The sequence below is a fragment of the Callorhinus ursinus genome, unplaced genomic scaffold (genome assembly GCF_003265705.2).
Source record: "Callorhinus ursinus isolate GAN/ISIS: 27379988/994484 unplaced genomic scaffold, GSC_fseal_2.0 scaffold1, whole genome shotgun sequence".
Taxonomy (NCBI): Eukaryota; Metazoa; Chordata; class Mammalia; order Carnivora; family Otariidae; genus Callorhinus; species Callorhinus ursinus.
The window spans coordinates 93,183,397-93,200,832 of NW_027397063.1; the positions used below are offsets into that span (position 1 = coordinate 93,183,397).

Genomic DNA, 17,436 nt, shown 5'->3' on the forward strand with positions numbered 1-17,436 from the left:
GACAATAAAGGTTGAGACAATAAAGGTCCTTTATGGGCTGGAAACTTTTGCAACAAACTCCCCTAAGAACTGGCACAGCCAGACAAAGAAAGTGCTGTTCGTAACTTTGTTTTTTAGAACCGTCATCTATTCAACTGGCCACCAAAAGCAAGCTGGTGTGTACATCTTCTGGCTGGCAGAAATCTGAGAGAATATTCTCACTAGTTACAAAGCTAAGCTCTCAAGACATAGAACAAGATGAAAGAAAAACTTCATCCAGTTTTTACACAGGGGACTCACAGCAAAGCTTCTCTAAATAGATGCTGGTCTGTTGAGAACCGTGAACTCACCAGTCTGTGAGGTTGGCTCAAACAACAGGTTTATAGGACCCATGCCTGTGTTGCACTCTGTGGTTTTCTTTGTTATGACAAATGACACAAAAGACAGAGACAAAAGAAAACAACGGTCTCTGGGAGGAAAGCGATCAATAGAAAACAAGAGTACTCATAACAAACCTTTACCAGAGTTGCTCTACCCAAGGGACTAGTGCACACAAGTATTTTCTCCTGCTAATCTAAATTTAGAAAAAGAACTCTCACCACTGCTTCCAGCAGAACTTGCAGGCAGAGAACTGGGAGACATCTGGACATGGTAAGAATTCTTACCTTCTGTGGGCTCCTGTCAGAGGTCCCAGGATCTCTGAGCTGCTGCAGCCAGTGGAGAGCTCCACATTGGGCACCAAAACTGCAGGGGTGAAAATCTTTTTCCTTCTTCCCTTCTAGGTTCTTTGGCCTAATAACTAAATTGACATAAGACCAGTTAACAGGAGAAAAACAAATTTGATTTTGTACGGATGAGAGCCCCATAAAAAATATGAGACTCAAAGAGGTGACCAAAGCAGGCAGCTTTTATATCTTTCAGACAAGGAAACAATAACTTTGTAAAGAATTGACAAAATAAAGGGGTTTGGGCTTGGGGTATTAAATTAGTGAAGAAGTAACAAGTTTTGTTAATATAGTCTTCTTGGCCCTAAATTCCCTATCTTTAGTGATAAGAGTGCCCTCTACTCTTTTGCTACAGGGGAGAGTATCTTTCACATGGGAGATTTATTTCCTGCTTTCAGGGGGACAAAGGAGGATCAGAGTGTCCTTCTTGCACCAGCTGTCTTTGAAATAACTTTAATTCAAAATAATCAATATGCGAAAGGGGCATTTTTGGGAGTAGCATATTCTACTCTCCTTCAATTCCAGTTTCTTAAAGATTATACAAGATTGTCAAGGAATACACCAAAATATTAGCAGGGGTTATGGCTGATTTTTTATTTTTTATTTTTACTTTTTTGGAAAGAATCGATACTTACCTGTCTTGTGTTTCACCCACTCAGGGCCAAATCTGAAAAACCATGATAATGGGGCCAAGGGTGCTCAGTGCAGTGTGGATGCTTATGAAAGAGAGTTCTTTCACACAACAGAGCCCACCTGAAACCAGTGCCTGAAGTCCAAGGCACAGTGAAAGGCCAGCAATGCAAACATTTGGATAGAAGGTAAGCTCTCACTTTCTCTGATCACACCAAGTAAGAACAGGGGCTTTAGTTAATGTTCACTTGGGTGCCAGGCTTTGTGTTAGTGTTTTTCGTAGATGGTCTCATTTAAATCTCCAATACTCCTGGGGTGCCTGGGTGGCTCAGTTGGATACGCATCTGTCTTCAGCTCAGGTCATGATCTCTGGGTCCTGGGATGGAGCCCTGTGTCAGGCTTTCTGCTCAGCAGGCAGTCTGCCTCTCCCTCTGGCCCTCCCCCCACCCCACTCATACTCTCTCTCTAAAATAAATAAAAACTTCTAAATAGATAAATAAATAAATCTCTAATACTCCTATGAGTTAGGTACCCATATTATTCTCATTTTATATATGGAGAAACTGAGGCACAGAGTGGTAAAATAACTTCCCACAACACAACTAACAAGAGATGGAGCCAGGATCCAAATGTACACAATGATTCTAGAGTCCACATTGACTATGACACTCTCCTCCCCCATTTAAGGGAAGACGGGGAAAAAATATCCATTGTATACATCTCATCCTAGAGCCACCTGCTAAAATGTCCTTGGTGGAGAATTAGGCAGCATACTACCTAATGGGAAAATTCTGGATGGGGCCTGTAGGAGCCGTCTGGTACTGGGCCTGGCACTTACTAGGTTTGTAACTTCGGAAGTCATAAGCCCTCCAAGCTTTGACTTCCTCATGCATAAAAGGGAAATAAAATGACCTGCCCTGTAGGCCTTTAAGGATAGCTGTGAATAGCTGTGAGAAAAAACACATAAAATTTCTGTGGAAACTGTCAAGTGCCATACAAGTAAGAACTATTATTAGTCATAATACAAACATGGAACTCTGAGAGTATTAAGAATGGACACCAGATTGCTCTGAGAAGCTCCCAAAGGGTTATTCTCAAAGGAGTATATCATAGTATCCCACAGATATTTGCTCCAGCCGTGGCCTGACAAGAGTGGTGTGTCATATGGAACCTGCACCTGATTTGCAGCACAGGGCAACACACGATATGGAAACACCTACCTGTGAGTAATGGACACTGAGGTGAGCTGAATAGCAGCATTCACGCAACCCAAATCCTGGCCTGGGAAGCCATTGAGAGAACTGACTCTGATATTCTGACAGTAAGGTCTTTCTTGGCTCATGAGGAAGATCATAATAGGTTAATGATGGTGCCCACTACATTCTAGGCTCTGCCTATGCTAGGCCCCTCATAAACATCTTCTCGAAGACTCACAGTATACCTACTATTATCCCCATTTTGCAGTTAGGAAAATAGGCTCAGAGAGGTTAAGGGGCTTGCCCACCAGATAGCTAGAGATAATGAGAAAATTAAGGGATGAAGACACAATTTTATTCATCCACTTCTGTTCTGATAAGGTTATCTAAAATCTTCTTTGGTCCCTCCAAGATGAAGATAATTAATAGATCATATTATCTCCTAGGTTCCTGTGGACATGTTAGGTAAGTAAAACTTATATTGATCAAAAACATGACCAAAAATGCTTTGTCACTTCCCTCAGAAAGAGATGTGGTCTATTTTGCCACCCTCTGGAAACTGGCCTGTGACTGTTCTGACCAAGAGAGCATGCTGGAAGAGACTCTCCCAGTTTCAGGTCCAGCCTATAAATGGCCTGGCAGCTTCCACCTCTCCCTCTGGAATCCAGTGGAGAAGCCCACCTGGAGCAGAACAAAGGCCCCAGCCAATAGCCAGCCCAACCTGTCCATCATGTGAGACTTACAGAGGCACTAGATCCTCCAGCCCAGTCAAGCTACCCCAGCCAGGTAACGTTACGTGTACCAAGACAAACTGCCCCCAATGGCAAAACTGTATGCAAATGAAGGACTGTTACTGTTTTAAGTGACTGGATTTTAAGTTTTGAGAACATGTTACATAGCAATGAATATCTTAAGATTGACTTAATAATTTTACTTCTAGAAACTTTATGTTCAGGCACTAATCAGGAATGCAGACAAAGGCTTACATTCCAAAACATTTCATTTTTACTTTCTTTTTTTATATATATTTTTTTAATGTATTATTTTGTTATGTTAATGCATACATCATAGTTTTTAATGTAGTGTTCTATGATTCATTCTTTGCATATAACACCCAGTGCTCCATTCAGTACGTGCCCTCTTTAATACCCACCACTAGGCTAACCCCTCTCCCCATCCCCCTCCCCTCTAGAACCCTCAGTTTGTTTCTCAGAGTCCATAGTCTCTCATGGTTCATCTCCCCCTCCGATTTCCCCCCCTTCATTCTTCTCCTCATGCTACCTTTTTTTTTTTTTAAACATATAATGTATTATTTGTTTCAGAGGTACTGGTCTGTGATTCAACAGTCTTACAAAATTCACAGCACTCACCATAGCACATACCCTCCCTAATGTCTATCACCCAGCCACCCCATCCCTCCCACCCTCCACCACTCCAACAACCCTCAGTTTGTTTCCTGAGATTAAGAATTCCTCATTACAGTGAGGTCATATGATACATGTCCTTCTCTGATTGACTTATTTTGCTCAGCATAATACCCTCCAGTTCCATCCATGTCGTTGCAACTGGCAAGATTTCATTCCTTTTCATGGCGGCATTATATTCCACTGTGTGTGTGTGTATATATATATATATATATACACACATCTTCTTTATCCATTCATCTGTCAATGGACATCTTGGTTCTTTCCATAGTTTGGCTATTGTGGACATTGCTGCTATAAACATCAGGGTGCACGTACCCCTTCAGATCCCTACATTTGTATCTTTGGGGTAAATACCCAGTAGTGCAATTGCTGGGTCATAGGGTAGCTCTATTTTCAACTTTTTGAGGAACCTCCATACTGTTTTCCAGAGTGGCTGCACCAGCTTGCATTCCCACCAACAGTGTAGGAGGGTTCCCCTTTCTCTGCAACCCCGTCAACATCTGTCATTTCCTGACTTGTTAATTTTAGCCATTCTGACTGGTGTGAGGTGGTATCTCACTGAGGTTTTGATTTGGATTTCCCTGATGCCAAGCGATGTTGAGCGCTTTTTCATGTGTCTGCTGCCATTTGGATGTCTTCTTTGGAAAAATGTCTGTTCATGTCTTCTGCCCATTTCTTGATTGGATTATTTGTTCTTTGGGTGTTGAGTTTGAGAAGTTCTTTATAGATTTTGTATACTAGCCCTTTATCTGATATGTCATTTGCAAATATCTTCTCCCATTCTGTCAGTTGTCTTTTGGTTTTGTTGACTGTTTCCTTTGATGAGCAAAGGACATTTCATCTTGATGAAGTCCCAATAGTTCCTTTTTGCCCTTGTTTTCCTTACCTTTGGCAATGTTTCTAGGAAGAAACACTGGCCCATGGCACACATGCTGGTCACCAGCATGCTCACCATTTTGGTTTTGTTGACTGTTTCTTTTGCTGTGCAAAAGCTTTTTATCTTGATGAAATCCCAATAGTTCATTTTTGCCCTTGCTTCCCTTGCCTTTGGCGATGTTTCTAGGAAGAAGTTGCTGCAGCTGAGGTCGAAGAGGTTGCTGCCTGTGTTCTCCTTTAGGATTTTGAGGGACTCCTGTCTCACATTGAGGTCTTTCAACCATTTTGAGTCTATTTTTGTGTGTGGTGTAAGGAAATGGTCCATTTCATTCTTCTGCATATGGCTGTCCAATTTTCCCAACACCATTTGTTGAAGAGACTTTTTGCCATTGGACATTCTTTCCTGCTTTGTCGAAGATTAGTTGACCATAGAGTTGAGGGTCCATTTCTGGGCTCTTTATTCTGTTCCATTGATCTATGTGTCTGTTCTTGTGCCAGTACCATACTGTCTTGATGATGACAGCTTTGTAATAGAGCTTGAAGTCTGGAATTGTGATGTCACCAGCTTTGCTTTTCTCTTTCAACCTTCCTCTGGCTATTCGGGGTCTTTTCTGGTTCCATACAAATTTTAGGATTATTTGTTCCATTTCCTTGAAAAAAGTGGATGGTGTTTTGATAGGGATTGCATTGAATGTGTAGATTGCTCTAGGTAGCATTGACATCTTCACAATATTTGTTCTTCCAATCCATGAGCATGGAACATTTGTCCATTTCTTTGTGTCTTCCTCAATTTCTTTCATGAGTATTTTATAGTTAGTTCTGAGTACAGATCCTTTGCCTCTTTAGATTTATTCCTAGGTATCTTATGGTTTTGGGTGCAACTGTAAATGGGATCGACTCCTTAATTTCTCTCCCTTCTGTCTTGTTGTTGGTGTATAAGAATGTCACTGACTTTTGTGCATTGATTTTATATCCTGCCACTTTACTGAATTCCTGTATGAGTTCTAGCAGTTTTGGGGTGGAGTCTTTTGGGTTTTCCACATAAAGTATCATATCATCTGTAAACAGTGAGAGTTTGACTTCTTCTTTGCCGATTTGGGTGCCTTTGATTTCTTTTTGTTGTCTGATTGCTGTGGCTAGGACTTCTAATACTATGTTGAATAGCAGTGGTGATAGTGGACATTCCTGCCACGTTCCTGACCTCGGGGAAAGCTCTCAGTTTTTCCCCATTGAGAATATTTGCTGTGGGTTTTTCATAGATGGCTTTTTTGATATTGGGGTATGTACCCTCTATCCCTATACTCAGAAGAGTTTTGATCAAGGATGCTGTACTTTGTCAAATGCTTTTTCTGCATCTATTGAGAGGATCATATGGTTCTTGTTCTTTCTTTTGTTAATGTATTGTATCACATTGATTTGCGGATGTTGAACCAACCTTGCAGCCCAGGGATAAATCCCACTTGGTCGTGGTGAATAATCCTTTTAATGTACTGTTGGATCCTATTGGCTAGTATTTTGGTGAGAATTTGTGCATCCATGTTCTTCAAGGATATTGGTCTGTAATTCTCCTTTTTGATGGGGTCTTTGTCTGGTTTGGGGATCAAGGTAATGGTGGCCTCATAAAACGAGTTTGGAAGTTTTCCTCCCATTTCTATTTTTTGGAACAGTTTCAGAAGAATAGGTATTAATTCTTCTTTAAATGTTTGGTAGAATTTCCCTGGGAAGCCATCTGGCCCTGGGCTTTTGTTTGTTGGGAGATTTTTGATGACTGTTTCAATTTCCTTAGTGGTTATAGGTCTGTTCAGGTTTTCTATTTCTTCCTGGTTCAGTTTTGGTAGTTGATACATCTCTAGGAATGCATCCATTTCTTCCAGGTTATCTAATTTGCTGGCATAGAGTTGCTCATAATATGTTCTTATAATTGTTTGTATTTCTTTGGTGTTGGTTGTGATCTCTCTTCTTTCATTCATGATTTTCTTAAAAATATAAAATCTTAAAAAAAAAAAGTTGGGGGGTGCCTGGCTGACTCGATGGAGCATGTAACTCTTGATCTCAAGGTTGTAGTTTGAGCCCCATGTTGTGTGTAGAGCCCCATGAGAAGTTACTTAAAAAAATAAAATCTTTAAAATAAATAAACATTATCAATAGTATTATCATAATAGAGGAAAGAATCCATTCGCAAAGGAAAAATGAGCCTCATTTAAATTATCTCTATTATGAACTAGAATTGATGAGTAACAACAGCCTCTTTAATAGTACATAAGTTTCAGTTTTCAAGATACTTTCCCATTCATCATTGTATATAATGCTCATTATTCCTGGTAAGATGGGTGAGTAAGACACTAACAGAGAAGCTACCTGGACCTCCCACTGTTTCACAGCAAATCAGGAGTCAAGCCCAAGAATTTCCAATTCCATGGTTTCTTAATCCTGGCCGTGTGGCCACCAAGAAAAGCACTGTGATCCACTCATTTTACTTAGCTATTTCCAGATTTCATCTGTGAGTTGCTTTCCATCTGATATTTCTCTGGTAACAAATTCCTATGCTCAGCATTCAAAACACCTAACTTCTTAATACCTACCACATACTTTATGAAAATGTCTTGTGGTAGCATCTGAAACAAATAATACCTTTATTCTGTATGCTCCCTTTTGTATGTGTTCAGAGGAATGTAAAACAAATGATCTTTGTATCAGGATTGTCTGAAATCACAATTTGGATAAGTGTATGTTTAGGGTAGATAGGACATGCTTGTTTAGGGAGTCCTGAGGAACAATTCATCACAATTTGGACTTGTAAAAAATTCCATATATTGCCTTATTTTAAAATCTGAATTCAGGGGCGCCTGGATGGTTCAGTTGTTAAGCGTGGGCCTTCAGCTCAGGTCATGATCCCAGGGTCCTGGGATCGAGCCCCGCATCAGGCTCCCTGCTCAGCAGGAAGCCTGCTTCTCCCTCTCCCATTCCCCCTGCTTATGTTCCCTCTCTCGCTGTGTATCTCTGTCAAATAAATAAAATCTTTAAAAAAAAAAATCTTAATTCCGGAATCAGGAAGGATGCCAGTGAAGTCTTTAACTGTTTGCCATTACATGGAAAGTGCCCGATGCCCACCCCTGAGCAAGCAGGCACTCTGTCAGGGAATGCCCACTGGCCCACAGCACACCTCCCTTCTGGTCACCAGCATGTTCACCATCATCTCAAGTCCGGATATGTGCCCCCTTCGCCACCTGGTGTTGCACTTGCAGCTTTGTCTTGTCTAAGTTCTGGCTCGGGTCTCTGTAATCAATTAGCACAAGCTTGAAAAGAAGCACTGGCCCACATGTTGGGATGGGTAATAAACTTACACAAAATCACAGAGGGATAAATGGAAAGCCAAGCTTCATTAAGCAACACAGCTTAATGAAACTTGGCAGCAAGCATCAAATAAAAATGTCCTGCTCCTCTTTTTAAATCTATTTCTCGTGGACCTTGCTGCTGATATTATTTGGAGTGCAGCCACAGCAACGCCAAAGAGCTGAGGAAAGGAATACGGAAGGAAAGAAAGATGGTAGCTGGCCAGGAGGCTCTAGTCTCACTCCATTAGTTTTGCTCAAAATGACGAAGTCTCTCTGTCACTCAGTTTAATACATTAGTCTTTTAAGAATATATGTAACAGTTGAACCCAAAGAAAACTCAGAGGTTTGATATGTTAATAGAATTTAAGAGACTGTGACCCCTAAATAAAGAAACTTAGAGGTAGGGAGTTTCTTGTAAGACCTCTTATACCATGACACTCTTTTTAGATTTAAAAACAAAGCTCAGGTACCCGGGTGGCTCAGTTGGTTAAGCATCTGCCTCCGGCTCAGGTCATGATCCCAGAGTCCCAGGATCGAGCCCTGCATTGGGCTCCCTGCTCAGTGGGGAGCCTGCTTCTCTCTCTGCCCCCCACGCCTCTCTCAAATAAAATCTTAAAAATAAAATAAAACAAAGCTCAAACTTCATTACAAATTCTCAATAAAAGTTCTCACAAGTCATCCTGTTTACGAATTTATTTATTTATTATTTTTTTAAAGTGAACTCTATCCCCAACGTGGGGCTCGAACTCATGACCCCAAGTTCAAGAGTCATATGCTCTACCAGCTGAGCAACCAGGTGCCCCTTGCAAACCTCATCCTAAAAGAAAACCATAAGACTACCTGTCATGTTCTGACTACACCACAGTCCAATCCTCTTTGGTAATCCATAAGCTTTTCTCTGATGCCAGACTGTGCAGATTCCAATTGGTTCTGCCACTTACTAGCTGAACGACTTGGGGCCAAGTACTGACCTCTTTTTCACCACTTACTAGTTATATAACCTGGAATAAGTGATTTAACCCTCTTTCACCTCAGTTTCCTCATCTGAATGGAGATAATCCTATTACCCACTTCATAAAGTTTTTGTAAGGCTTACATGAATTAATGTACATAAGGTACCTAGAATGATGCCTGACATGCAGTAAAAGCTGTTTGCCATTATTTCCTTTTAAGAACAGACATCCTATAGGCCTGTGATCTCAACTAGCATCGGTTATGCAAATACCAACCAGAAGCCCTGGGAAGTACAGAAGAAAATGAGAAAACAAATACAAAGGAATGCTGAATCACAAATTCCACATTCCTTCTGCTAGCTTTAACCAGTGAGCTGCAGTTCACTTTCTCTCCTTTCATCACCCTTTTGATCTAGTGATACAAGAAAGGTGATGAACTTGAAAGGCAAGCAGCAAGAAGTAGGAATCAGGAAATAAGCTGGTGGGCTTCAGATTGGACAGGCCCCCCCTTGGTGTGGAATGCCTCACCTGCCCCAGTGCCACTCCGATGCAGTTCCACCTCTTTCCTGCCTACTTCCTGCCTACGGAGGCATGGACGGATGGAGAGAGGACTATGCTAGGATTGGCAAACTTTCAGAGCCATAAGACGCAAAAAAAGGACATGAATCAGGGAATCAGGCCTGTTGTCTGTGGCTCTGTCACCCACCTTTGAGTGTCCTGGGGTGAGTCACCTGAATTCTCCTGTTCTACTGCATCTACAGAATGAGAAGACCTATGTTATAGACCTCATAAAATGTGAAAATAAGTTGTAATAAGGCATGTGAAAGCATTTTGAGAAATATAAGGTACTATGAAAAGTTACATTAATGACAGGGTTTGCGTTAGAATAGCTTTCCCTAACGTTAACATGTTATACACAAAAAAGGTCTTATTATCAAGTTAATTTAGCAAATGCTGGGTTAAGAAAATTCTCCAGATTTCTCTACTTAGGATAGTGATCCCCAACCCGATTAGATCCAATATGCCTTTGTTGTAAACAAATTATCTTTGTTAATACCTCCCTACTACCCTAAAACAAAATTCATAGACATATCCTACATAAATGATTTCCAAAAGGACCACCAGCAATAAAATATGTATTTTAATACATAAATGCTTGAGAATAACTAACCCAAAAGACATAGTAGTGAGACACTTGTAGAGAGAATCATGGTGAATATGACAGCACAAACAAGGCTACAGAGTTGTGCTGTATCAGTACTCAATACAAAAAGTGGTGTTTGCTCATGATGTGCTTTTCTAAAATAGTAAATAATTCTTGGCAAAGCTCCAAACAAAATACAATCCTCCCTGGATTTACATGGTCATTGTACTCCTAAGACATTCAGTGTCTATTAGAAAAATCACAATTACTTTGTATTTATATGTAAAACAGAGCTAGGACCTACCCGAATTATAAAACAGATTTTTCAGCTACATGGCCACAAGGATAAGAGGAAGTCCCAGAGGGCAAGAGACAACTCATGCTTTTGTGGGACTGTCTGTACACTGCAGGCTAGCTAGTGTCCATCACCTCTAGGCCAATCAGTATGACAATAAAACACTCCCACAAATTTATAATTTATAAAACCTTCTCTAGGGGACAGTACCACTCTATTGAGAATCATTGGTATAGGGCTTCAAGAATGAGACATGGCAAGCAAGACAGAAGTCACAGATCTTTGAACATGGCAATGTGACCAATGAAGAGGAAAATATGAGAACACTTTAAAACAGAACACTTTTCTTTCCCAAATAGCTTCTAAGAAGACTATGGTTTCACTAATCACACTTTGGGAAATATTGATATTGATCATTTTTTAAAAAAGAAGATTTACTAGAGAAAGCATACTAAGTAACCTGCCACAGGTGATATGTTTTCCAGGAAAGTCTGATGCTTGGCTGGACCTCTCAATGTGTTACCATCCTGGGTCGTTGGGCTCTCCAAGCAATCGAAATTGACTGGAGCCAAGCAGGAATTTCAGGCAAGACTTTTATTGGGGCCTATGCTCAAGCACAAGGAAGACAGCACAAAGGAAAGGGTCCTTCAGGTTGACTCCTCAAACAAAGGCCAGGGAAAGTTTTTAGAGGCTAAGGCAGGAGAGGAGTGCCGGCTAAGCACGTAGGGGTGGAGAGAGATACAAAAGTTGGGTGCACAGGCACAGTGGACAGCCCATGCTTCCTTATGCATCTCATATCTCATTACCATGTTTAAATCCACTCCTGGGTGTGATACTCCGTACTAAAATGAGGGAAACAGTTGGTGAAAGGTCAGCACTGGAGTCCACCTTGGCAGAGACTGGTTTGGTCTTCACCAGTCTTCCTAGTCAAGTCTCCCCCTTGGTAAGCATACTGCTTCCGCATTCCTACAAGATATGCTACTCAAAGGGGCATAGTGTTTCCACTATCAAGGAATCTGGGATTTGCAGTCAGGACTGAGGGGAGCTGACTCCAGTCCCTGCTCGATCTCAAATGTATCAATAACACAGAAAAAAATATCATCTCTTCAAACACAAGAAAGAGGGAGCTCACAGAAACTTTTCTAGGACACCTAGACATCACAGACACAGAGCCTGAATTTCATTAGTGCCATTCGGGATAAATGGTATGAAAGTTTGATATTTGGAGTCCAGACTGTTGCTTGGAAGTCACTTTTATGGTCCTTGGACATATTAATACATAAATTTATTTTTCAAGGTCTATACATTTCTCATGTTTATTTCCCAAAAGTAAATGGGATTTCTAGATCAGTCCAGTGAATGAGGCAAATAATGTTAACTATTTTTTTCATTATCAATTCAATATATAAAATTAAAACAATGAAATATTTATCTCCATTTGTTCTCCAAACTTGCATTTATAAGCATTGAAAGATACCTTTAAATTGTAAAATCTACATTTTAGATTTCACTTCTCCCAAACCTGGCTTTAACTCATAACCTAGTGACTACTAAAAAAATGACAACCTCACTATTTAGGGCATACTGAGGCTAAAAATGTCTCAATCTCTACCTAAGTGGAAGAAATAGGGGTGGGGCTCCCTGCTCAGCAGGGAGTCTGCTTCACCCTCTGCCTCTGCCCGTTTCCCCCCCCCCAACTAAATAAAATCATTAAAAAAAAAATAAAATAAAATGGAAGAAATAGACTCCAGTACATAATTACAGAGCAATCAGGTGAATGCTATTAGCTACAGGACTCCAGAGGAAAACACCTCACCCAACCAACCTGGAGACTCAGAAAAAGTTTCTTGGCGACTAACTTGTAGGGAGTCAGAATTATCTCCTTAATTACATGGTCAATACATTTTTAACAGATTTTAAGAGAAGCATGAAAACAGTACATCTGATTTTATAAGTACGTAGTGTGCACTGGTGCCATCTGGTGGACATTTGTTTTAAAAGCAAGCAGAAACTATATTTTGCAATATAGTTTATCTTATAGTTTCTGTAACTTGGGGACCAATGTATCAATTTACTTCTAGGTTTCCCTATCAACCTAAATCAGGTCACTTACTACATGGTCACACCTCATCTTCATTCAGATTTGTGGATGAGTTAAGTTACCACATTATGTGCAAAATAAGTACTTGACAGTGGTGTAGCAAAGGAAATTCGTATGAAATGGGCAACAAAAAGAATTTTTTTCCATAGTTGTAAACCTACTTCAATTCATCCAAGAGTTTTTAGAGGAAAGACTCACTTAAAAAATCTAAATTATGGATATCAATGGTCCTACTTAAACAAGATCTAGAGAAGCACAAACCTTAAGGAGAAATAAATTATGATCGTAACTACATCAGAGTTAAATATTTGTTTAATGAAGGACATTTGCAAATTTAACAAATAATAAAATGAGTGAAGATATTTGTAATGTCTGAAACTAACAAGGGCTATTTACACAAGACATTTCTTCAAATCAACACAAGAAAGAGGAAAGAAATAAGCACTGACCAAAAAAAGAAATGAAATACAGTATACATCAAATAAATATAAATATCACTTTACACCTATCAGGTTGGCAAAATATAAAGGATATTAGCAAGTGCTAGTGAAAATGTGAGGAAACAAGCTCTCAAGTATTTCTGTTGGAAAGAAATCTGGCAGTACTTAGTTAAGTATGCATATGTTCTATAACCCTACAATCTTGTTCCTGGATGTATAGTTACTTATTGCTGTGTAATAAATTACCCCAAAATTTAGAGGCTTAAAATGACCAACACGTATCATCTCAAAGTTTCTGTGGGTCAGGAATCCAGATGTGGTTTGGCTAGACATCTGTGAGTTTGGGTTTCTCAAAAGACTGCAGTCAAGGGTCACCTGCGTTACAGTTATCTCAAGAGTAAATGGGGAAGTAACTGCTTCCAAGTTTACTCACATAGCTGTTGGCCAGAGATGTAAGTTCCCTACCACACAGACCTCTCCATAGGGCAATTCACAACATAGCAGCTTGTTTCCCCCAGAGAAGAATGAGAAATGGCAAGCAAGACAGAAGTCACAGATCTTTGGTAAACTATTCAGAAGTAACATCTCATCACACTTGCCCTATTTTATTCATTAGAAAAGAATCACTTGGTCCAGCCCACATTAAAGGGTAGGAATTTAAAAAAGGGCATGAATATCGGAAAGCAAGAACCACTGGGAACCATTTTAAAGGCTGCCTGCCACACTGGGTATATATCCCAGAAATTCTGAACAGATGAATAATAAAACAGGGATAAAGCTGTTCATTGCAGTATTGTGTGAAAAACAGTTGCAGGCAACTTAAATGCCCATCAACGGGAAAATAGATAAGAGAAAATGTGATATAAACATATGGAAAAATACTATGCGATGAGAAATGGTGAACCAAATTTATATGTAGCAACATGGATCTACTTTAAAAACATAAGGCTGAGTGTAATAGAGTAATGTACAACAGCCTTTATTTAAATTTAACCCATGAATAACATTATATATCTTTCAAGAATTTCAATGTATCTACATAAAAGTATGGAAGGTAGACATATGTGACAAGGGTAACAAAGGGAGAAGAAAAATGGGCATGATGATTTCCATGGACAACATGCCATAAAATGAGCATAAACAATTCAATTCTGTGGTTCTAAAGGTGTTAAAACCAAGGCCCAAAAGACAGGAGGAAAACTAAGGCCTCCCTCTATGGCGGTGCTCAAGCCTCTGAGTTCTTCCTAGAGAGAGCCAGTTACTGGTTATAAATTCACTTTACCTACCCTTCTATGTGCTATTCTGAACATCTTGGGGCTGGGAGACCTCAAACTGTATTTCTACTCTCTTGCCAGGTGGCTTCCTGTTAGGCAGTGGAGGGAACGGAAGAAGCTGAAGAAAAAGAAAGGCTGGGGCTCCCAGTGTGTGGCAGTTGCCGGCAGGCACGTGTGCTGCTACAACAACGGGGGATTCCAGACAAGCGGCCGGCAGGTCTGGTTAACCAAACGCCCTTCGGTTAGGTGACATCTCTTCAGTAGAGCAGCCCTGCCTCTGAGCACAGCCACAGGTCAGCACAAAGGGCTTCAGTGTCTGCAGCTCCTCCTCTGTTTATTACTCCAGGCCCACTTGCCGTCTTCCTTTTTTGCACTTCTGGCCCCTTTATGTCAGTACACACTACAAACCATCTGGAAAATACTGCTTTTCTGGGGCCCTGGGTGGCTCAGTCGCTGAGCGTCTGCCTTCAGCCCCACATCGGGCTCCCTGCTCCGCGGGAAGCCTGCTTCTCTCTCTCCCACTCCCCCTGCTCGTGTTCCCTCTCTCACTGTCTCTCTCTCTGTCAAATAAATAAATAAAATCTTTAAGAAAAAAATGGGCTCTTTTGTGAGACTCTTCTAAATAAATTCCATTAGATAGAACTGAATAAACACACACACACTCTTTAGTCACTTTCACTTTTCTCTAAGGAACATCTCAGATTATCAAAGATGAATAAATTGCACAATAAAATGTCAATATTCACTCATTTCTTTCAAATAAATCACTTGATAACAGCAAAGAATTCTTTCTTTTCCTCTAATATTAGCTCTGATACATGGCACTGCTTTTGATCCATAACTTTTAATTCTGAAATACTTATATACTCACAGGAAGTAGCCAAAAAAAAAAAAAAAAAGTACAGGGAGATCCTGTGCATTTTTCATACAGCTTCCTACCATGGTAATCTTATGCAATTATAGGATCAAAACTGGGAAACTGATACTGACACAAATCCACACAACTTATTATTCAGATTTTATAAGTTTTACAAACATTTGTGTGTGTGTGTATGCATGCGCACGCATTCACATGTGTGCACAATTTTATCACCTGGATAGTTTCATGTGATCATCACCACAATCAAGAACTATTTCATCACTGGGGCATCTGGGTGGCTCAGTCAGTTAAGTGTCCAACTCTCGATTTCAGCTCAGGCCATGAGTTCAGGATCATGAAGAGCCCCAGGTTAGGCTCTGCGCTCAGCATGGTGTTTGCTTGAGAGCTACCTCCCTCTCCTTTTGCCCCTCCCCTGGCTCATGCTCTCTCTCTCAGATAAATAAAATCTTAAAAAACAAAACAAAACAAAAAAAAACTGTTCCATCACCAAGAGGCTCTCTCATGCTACCCCATTAGAGCCACACACAACCTCCACATACACCCCCATCCCTAAACCCTGGCCATCACTAAGCTGTTCTTCATCTCTGTAAGTTTGTTTCAAAAAAGTTACCTAAATAGAACCATACAGTATGTAACCTTTTGAGATTAGTTTTTTTCACTCAGCATAATTCCCCTGAGATCCATCCAGGTTGTTGTATCAATAGTTCATTCCTTTATATTGATGAATATTATTCCATGGTACAAATGTACAAGTATGTTTATAGCAACAGTATTCAATTTCCTAAAAAAATACTTTTCCTAAGAAAATCTTACACGAAAATCAAATATCTACATAAAAATGAAGCTGCTCAGCCTGACACAGAGTCAGGAAAAACTGGAGCTAGGTCATCTTAACCTTCCCCACCTGCCCAGGGCACCTTCCAGAGCACTAGCTAAAGCATTAGAACCTATAATACAGAAAGGAGAATATATGGGAATGAAACCAAAATAATTTTTGTGCCTACTCAGAGTAACAGCGAAAGTAGGAGTGAAAGTCAGGCTGCTCTAAGGGAATCTATAGGAGTACATCAACTGTCACATGAACTTTAACCCTAATTAAAATTGCAAATAGGAAAAAAGGAGGTTGCCTATTTCTATAATAAGAAAAAGTATTATCCATTAACTGCTTAATGAAACAAATTTTAAAGATGCAAAGACTATCAGTTATTGCCAATAATGCTGCATAAGAAACCACCCAAAACTCAAGAACTTAACAATAATCACTTATTCTCACACTCATGGATTTATCAGCTGTTTAGGATGACACTACTTTAAATGTTCCATTCTGAGCCAAGTTGGGGAGGGCAGTGACTACTACCCAGGGATATTCTTCTTACAGTGATGACAGGACAAGAGCACCAGTGCGAATAAGCAGAAGCATTTTAATCCTACCCTCTTACCATACCTGCTAACATCCCATTGCCAAAGCAAGTCACACAGCCAAATCCAAAGTTAAGGGGCGAAGAAATACATTCCACCACCATGAAGATGGGGCAAATATAAAGCTATAATATGTTACTACAGAGAAATTAAGAATTGTGACCAACAATTCAATCTATCACACACAAAAGACTTGCTATCTCCCCAAATATTTCCTCCATCTGAATATGCCTTTGCTTAAGCCTTTGGTCCCTGACAAAAACGAAAATACTGTCAGGGGTAACACTCTACTCCATAACTTTATTTAGCCTTTAGTATCAAAGTATTTCCTATGAAAAGAGAGAAAGGGCAAATGTGACTAGGGAAGGCAAAGAGTAAGAGACTGAGGGAACCACCCCAAACAAACTTTTTGCTATCTTACAAATTTACCTAGCATCAGAGACTATCTATTCTCACAAAATAAAAGACAAAAGACCACAATGGAACTCTACAATCAAAATACAAATTTTTTAGAGATCCTCTTTGAAGACAGAATTCCACATCCCAGACCATTCAGAGTTATTACCACCCCAGAAATCTGTCTGGTAACATTCCACGGGGACTTGTACAGCACTTTACACTGTCACTCTTGAATCCAGATGAACACTGATTTATCTCAGCCTTTCTCAAGTAGTCAGCCCCTCGACATTATTCTGATCCAAATGTATAAATACAGGAAAACACAGAAAACACATATTTTGTACTTGTGGAATACCACCGAAT

At 40.1% G+C, this 17,436-nt stretch overlaps 1 long non-coding RNA gene across 6 annotated transcripts; it reads left to right on the forward strand.

Annotated features, from left to right (window-relative positions):
• The first annotated feature begins 460 nt into the window (after positions 1-460).
• Positions 461-14,971, forward strand: LOC112829963 (uncharacterized). 6 transcript variants are annotated; one of them, XR_012379881.1, is made up of 5 exons: positions 462-630; positions 1,364-2,556; positions 3,055-3,316; positions 11,046-11,145; positions 14,457-14,971. It is a non-coding gene; the product is annotated as an uncharacterized lncRNA (long non-coding RNA). The 6 variants fall into 6 exon arrangements; XR_012379880.1 differs by having other exon boundaries at positions 463-630; positions 1,364-2,575; XR_003209811.2 differs by having other exon boundaries at positions 468-630; positions 1,364-1,522; positions 2,458-3,316.
• The last annotated feature ends 2,465 nt before the right edge of the window (positions 14,972-17,436 follow it).